General features: G+C 38.3%; 1 pseudogene; it reads left to right on the plus strand.

Annotated features, from left to right (window-relative positions):
* The first annotated feature begins 1,659 nt into the window (after positions 1-1,659).
* On the plus strand, positions 1,660-4,313 carry LOC149838589 (protein argonaute 10-like; annotated as a pseudogene).
* Positions 4,314-7,109: the final 2,796 nt, after the last annotated feature.

The following is a 7,109-nucleotide window of genomic DNA, read 5'->3' on the forward strand; positions in this document are numbered from 1 at the left end:
CGACCTGTTGTCCAGGTCTAAAACCCTAATCTATTTAACCTCTCTTCCTCTTTCTTTTCTGCGGCAGCACAACTTTTTCTTCTTCATTTTTTTTCTCCTCTGCCTTCGTTTTCTTCTTCTTCTCTTTCTTCTTCTTATTCCTTGTATTTTTCTTTCTTCTTTATTCTTATGTGTTCCTTCTACCTGTGCTTGATAGACAGGGGGTGATGCAGATGTTCATCTATTTGATCTATTCCACTACAATAAAAACGTAAATTAGCGATGAAAATTTACGATAAAATTTTTCCATCGCAAATTTGTGACAGATTAGCTAGAGAAAACCAGTCATCGCTAAAATTGAAATTAAAGGCGGGATTAACGACGGAAAAAGTTGTGTCGCAAAATTCATCGCTAATTAGCGACAAACAAATTCCATCGCAAATTACATCGCAACATAGCGACATAATGTTTCCGTCGCTATTCTATCATTAAGTAGCGACGGATTTTGCGACAGAAACATTCCGTCACAAATACTATAAGAAAAATGTTAATTAGCGACGAAAATTCATGATGAATTAACGACAAAATTTGTTCATCGTTAATTTCATCGCTACTTAGCAATGGATTTTGAGACGCAATATTTTCGTCGCTAAGCCGTCGCTACTTTTCGATTTAAAAGGCGGAATTTTTTTCACCCCTTCGCACTTTTCCCCCCTTCCACTTTACGCAGCCCCCCTCCCCCCGGAGCCTTCTCTTCTTCTCCTTTCTCTTCCTCGTCCACAGACCAATCGGAGCCACGTCATCGCCGACCCCCGCCGGCCGACTCTTGTCTTCCCCCTCCTTCCTCTCTCCTTTCCCTTTCCCCTCTCCTTTGCATTTTCCTTCGGTTTCTCTCCACCCAAGAAAACCCAAGTTCCCAAATCATGCCTCTTTCCTTCCATTCGCCACCACCATCAGATCGGAGGCAGCAAACTCATCGTCCCAGAAGATTTCTGGTTCATCATCGCCACCACCATCGTCGGCAAATCCCCCCAAGCTCTTCGAATTGGCAACTGTTCCGGAGAGCCGGTCTTACCCTGGAGGCCTGGGACGCTACACAGGGCAATAAATTGGGTTTTGGTAAGAAACAAAACCCTGAAAATTTCCCCTGTTTTGGTACGAAAGCTGCATAAATTCAATAATTTTAGGTTTATCGTCTTCGTTTCTTCTAAAAATTTGAGTTTTGGGCGTTCTAGATCGTATTGCGGTTGTTTTCAGACGATTATTTCTCCAATTTGGCCTAGAGATCGTCCAAATAGGAAAAAATAGTGTTTTTGGATTGAGAAAAGCTTGAACTGATGTGTTTTTTTCTTTGGAAGATGGTTAAATGCAGTGTAGGGCTTGTGTATCAATAATTTGATGCATTTTGGTTCTTGCATTGCACATCGTTGTTTGATTTCCGTTCTGTATGTTTTTTTTTTGTTTCTTTTACTTTCTTGTTTTCCTTACAAAGCTATTATTGTTATTCTTGTACAGATGAACTGAACCGAGGATAAGAAACATAGGGTGGTGTTATTGGTGATAGCATTTTTTTATGCAGACTATGTGGAGTGGCTCACCCTTTGTATTGACACATTCATTCACTCATGCCTCTAGCCCAGATGAAAGAAAGCACAGGGTATCATGTAGTAATAAAGAACCATGTCCAAAGCCCATCAGAAACCCTCCAAGCCAAAAAGGGTCCTCCCCATGAGCCCCTTCAAAATGGCAGAGGCAAAAGAAGGTCCAGAGCCAAGGGAAAGCCAGTGCAAGGTGACATTTTTCCATGCTCACCACTTCAGGTATCGGGACTCTGGCGCTGGTTTCCGTTAAAGGCGCCAGAGTCCCGACACCTGAAGTTCACAGCAACAATGGAGATGAAGTGGTGAGCATGGAAGTTGGGCCTCCTGCTTCTAGCAAAGCTCTCAGGTTCCCTGCTAGGCCTGGTTATGGACAAGTTGGGGTGAAGTGCTTGGTGAAAGCCAACCATTTCTTTGTTGAGCTTCCTCAGAAAGATTTCAACCAGTATGATGTAAGCTTGAAAATATTTCATGTGTCCACTACATTTTTAGTAAGAGGGGTATTAAATGGAATAGGTTTCCTCATTTACGCTTTATCCTTCTTCACTGTAGCATATCACTGTGTTGGTGAATTTACTTGTCAACAAAGGGTATTTCTTGTGGGGTGGTAGTTTCTTATTTCTTTTTACTTGTCCGGAGAGGCATTTCTTGGGGGGCGGTAGTTTCTTATTTCTTTTTACTTGTCCAGAGAGGCATTTCTTGGGGGATGGTAGTTTCTTGTTTCTTTTTACTTGACTCTTTTTGTTTATTGCTTGTAGGTTACTATAACTCCTGAGGTGGCCTCAAGAAGTGTGAACAGGGCTATCATGGCTGAGCTAGTGAAGCTGTATAGGGAATCAGGTTTGGGGATGAGGTTGCCTGCCTATGATGGAAGAAAGAGTCTGTACACTGCTGGAGTACTTCCTTTCACTTCAAAGGAATTTTGTGTTAAGCTTGTGGATGAGGAGGATGGAGTCCATGGTCCTAAGTAAGGCTTTTTGTCTTGTTATACTGTAATGTCCACATTTTAATTTTTTCAACTACTACTCATAAACATGCAACTTCTTTAAGCTACCATGAGCGCATTGATTGGAGTTCAAGTAAACTCAGAGAGAGAGAGAGAGAGAGAGAGAGAGAGAGAGAGAGAGAGAGAGAGAGAGAGAGAGAGAGAGAGAGAGATGATCTTTTTGGCTGCTAAATTTTCATTCTGCAGTCTTTTTGGTGAAAACCAACTTTGAGCTACTTGTACTGCACAAAAGTAGCAAAAGAAGAATTGCAGGATGATAAAAGGTTATTTCATAGATGAATTACCCATAAGGCACTTAATTAAAAAATGGACTAGTGGTGGAGCTGAATTTATCTGAGCTTATGCATATTGGGTGCTTTGAACTAGAACTAGATTTGGCTGACTCCTTCAATTATTCTTCAAAAGAGAGAGTGAATTCAAGGTTGCAATCAAGTTCGTTGCTAGAGCTGATTTGCACCATTTGGGTGAATTTCTGGCTGGTAGAAGAGCAGAGGCTCCACAAGAAGCTCTTCATGTCCTGGACATTGTCCTTAGAGAACTATCAACCCAAAGGTGCAATTTTTTAAAAGTGAGTTTCTATTTTTGAAAATTTGCATCTAATGAAGATTTTTTAAAAAAAAAAAATTAAGTTCTCCAGTTTTCACTCTTTGGTTGCATTTCTTCAGGTATTGTCCTGTGGGCAGATCATTTTATTCACCTGATATCCGAAGACCACAGCGGCTTGGTGAAGATTTGGAGTCATGGTATGGCTTTTATCAAAGTATAAGGCCTACTCAAATGGGTCTCTCTCTGAATATTGGTAGGACGAATTGGGCGGAGATTTATGTTGTAAATTGACATTAACCTTGGAAATGCTTTCCTTTTCTGTTTCTGAGCTTCTTTTCTGTATGGTTAAATTTTTTTGCAGACATGTCCTCGATGGCATTTACAGAACCACTTCCAGTCATTGAATTTGTAGCTCAAATTTTGAACAAGGATGTGTTGGCAAGACCTTTGTCTGATTCAGACCGCGTGAAAGTAATAATCTGTTCTTCCCCGTGGCTTTGTTTTTCTATTTAATCGATTGATGAATATGAACATCTTTTATGTGAAAACATTATCAGATCAAAAAGGCATTAAGAGGTGTAAAAGTCTATGTCACACATAGAGGAAACGTGAGAAGGAAGTACCGAGTCTCAGGGTTGACAGCACAACCTACAAGGGAACTTGTGTAAGAAAGTTACACTATATTTGTGCCTTGTTTCCTTAGATGAGTTGATCTGTATGATCTGTAAGTTACACTGGCTGAATGTTGCATGCTTTTATCATGTCCAACAGGTTTCCAGTTGATCAATCAACCATAAAATCTGTAGTTGAATACTTTCAAGAGATGTATGGCTTCACCATCCAACACACTCAGCTTCCTTGCCTTCAAGTTGGAATTCAAAAGAAGGCTAACTATTTGCCAATGGAGGTGTACACATTCATTCCCCACCCACCAAATGGTTGAATGAGAAGCAAATTACTGCGCTTCTCAAAGTTACATGCCAGAGACCAAAAGATCGGGAAATGGATATTTTACAGGTAGGTAATTTTTAAGAGATCTTTTTATTACTGCTTACCAGTTACCACTTAATTAGTCTGCTATTAACCAATTAAATTGATGTTTTTCGAGCCATTAGAAAAAATTCATTACTTTTTTGGTTTAACATGTTTTTCTGATTTTACAGGTAGTACTGATTTTGTTGTAGGTGATCTAGGCTTAATATCTCAGTGCTGTCTCTAGAAGCATGTATTCAAAATTAGCAAACAGTATCTGGCCAATGTCTCACTGAAAATTAACGTCAAAGTAAGAGATTGGTGTCCAGTCACTTCCAGAGGGTACCACGGCAATGGGTTTATCAGTTGCTACTGGTGCATACTTGTATACTTCCATTTTTCTAAGTGATAGCTGCTATTTTTTTGTCATCTACCATTTCATGGAGTTTTTTTGTTGCATTGATTCTTGTAAACAGGAATATTGCCATTAGTCGTTTCAGGTAGTGAATGATTGTTAAGCATGAGTCTACTCATTCTCTTGTCAAAGAACCAAGGAATCACTATAAATGTTGCATGGGAATTATCGTCTTCGTTTAGTTTCCTATTCAAATGAGTATGAACTTGAATGAATTGCAGGCAATCTGGCATGGCTTGATACTGCTTTGTTCTATCTTTAATCATGTTTTTTTTGTCCACTTTCAACTGTGTTAACTTTATTTTCATTTAAATATACTTCAGGCATTCTTATTGTCTTTTCTTTTCTTTTCTTTTTTTTTTATTTTGGGTAAGAATGGTATTTTTTCCCAAGTGTTAACTGTATTATACTATTTAGCAGCATCATATATTTTCCTTACTAGAGGGGGGTTCGAGGGTTTCCCCGACGCTAATATTTAGTTTTGCGACGGAATATAATCCGTCGCTAATCTGACGCAACTTAGCGACAGATGAAATTTCATCGTAAAACCAAATCAGTCCTTATTTAGCGATGGACTTGATCCGTCACTAATTAGCGATGGATTAACGACAGATAAATTCTGTTGCATTTTAGCGATTAGGATTTTGTGATGGATGCTATCCATCGCTAATCTATCGCTAAACACGTTAGCGACAAATTTTGTGATGGATTAGCGACAGATATCGTCTGTCGTTAATTCTTATTTTTCTTGTAGTGTTCATACTACTAGACCTTACATTGTTCGCAAACCATCACAGTTGAAAAAATATCTGCCTAATCTTTGATATACCTCATGACAAATACATAGGGTGAGCGATCTATCATGTAGCCCCTCGGCTCCTTCAAGGGAACGATTCCTGACCTTTGAAGCTTATTGTCAAGAGCGTACAAATGCTAGTCTCTAAGAATCGGCCTCAGTTTGAGGAAAATGGTGCAGTGGGCTGCCATTTTCCTCGAGCTCCTTTGCTTATAGAGGATGTATCCTCCGCATAGAAGGACGCGACGATGAACGATACAGATGTTTTGGTGATCTCTTTTGTAAAAATTTGAGTCTCTAAAAGATAGATATGCATTCAACGAAATTGTCCTCTCATTGATATTGTAACTAAATACTAATATTTTTTCTATATGAATGTGGTTGTAAATGATGTAAGTCATGTGGATTTGTAGTTACGATGAGAACGATGTCTTTATTTGTATTTGCGAATGAAATCGATTTGTATTTAAGAATTTAACTCATTTTGTATCGTTGAAGTAAAACCCAAAATCCTTAAACCCTCAACCTCAATTGTTCGTAAGAGCGATTAGGAAATTGCGTTAGACATAGACACTGCCCGTAAAAGCAAATCGTTATAGCACGTAGCCTTCATACATTATTGTGTAAATCACGATGGTACTTATGGTTCACTTAGACAAAGCTCATTGTCTTAAAGACAAACCTCATTGCAAATCGTGATCGCCGTTTATGAATGTTTGTGCAAATTGTTTAAGCCTTATATAAATGCTTGTTCGATATTAATTTTCGAAGGCCGATCATTACAACTATTTGTTCAGTGACATTTGTGTGCTACACTGATTAAAATAGATTTATACACTTATAGAAAGTCACGTTAAAGAAAACAACTCGTTTCTACTTTACACAACGTTAATCGCTTTTATAATTTTCAATTACGAAGGCTGAACATAACAACAATTTGCTTTTACTATATAACAGTCCAACTTATTTGTCATGTTTAGTGAAATTGAAATTTTATTTATTTCAACCTAGATATATTTACATAATTTGTATACATAGTCTTACAAAAATTTTTATACAAAATTTGGTTGTACAATACATAAAATTTGTTAGAAGTCGATGTACATCATATTACAACCGAGGGGGTCGCATCGTTTGTTGCCTTGTACGTATTCTTGTTGGTTGAGTTTTTTTCTCTTCCACAATTAGATACTCCATCAATTTTCTGCATAGTTCTATGCGGAATCCAGGCATATCAACCTGCAACAAAAATGTAATGTGACACCAATTTATACATTAAGTCCCCAATAATAGAGGGTAATATTGCTCGAAATCAACATACAACATCGAAATCAGGTTCTCGTTCATTGTATATTGCTTCAATATACTTCATTACAAATACGCCACAATCAACGCCATTATTTTGTAAAGGAGCATCTTCTGCTGAGCGAAAGATCCATTCGCCTATGTCGACACCGAAAGCGTCTTTGACGAATCCCACTTGTGGTTCATGCAGAAGAAAGTAAATTCTTGACCTCCGTACATGATACGATATCCTTATAGATGAAAACTTACAGAATGCAAAACGTCACCACGTACACTACTGTCTAACTCCAATGAATTATAGCACCATAATTGTTTTTCTTTTAAATCCATCACGTATAAGACCCAATGCGCTTCAGCTTGCCAGAGTATAGGAATCAATATCTGCAAATCGATCGTACAAATGGTGTTAGGACTGTTATGCCGTAACCTTGCACAAGAGGTTTGTTCACTTATTTTTTCACTTGACCAAAAGTCTTCATAATGATCATCGTT

This window comes from Nuphar pumila, chromosome 5 (genome assembly GCF_984573655.1).
Source record: "Nuphar pumila chromosome 5, dmNupPumi1.hap1.1, whole genome shotgun sequence".
Classification (NCBI taxonomy): Eukaryota; Viridiplantae; Streptophyta; class Magnoliopsida; order Nymphaeales; family Nymphaeaceae; genus Nuphar; species Nuphar pumila.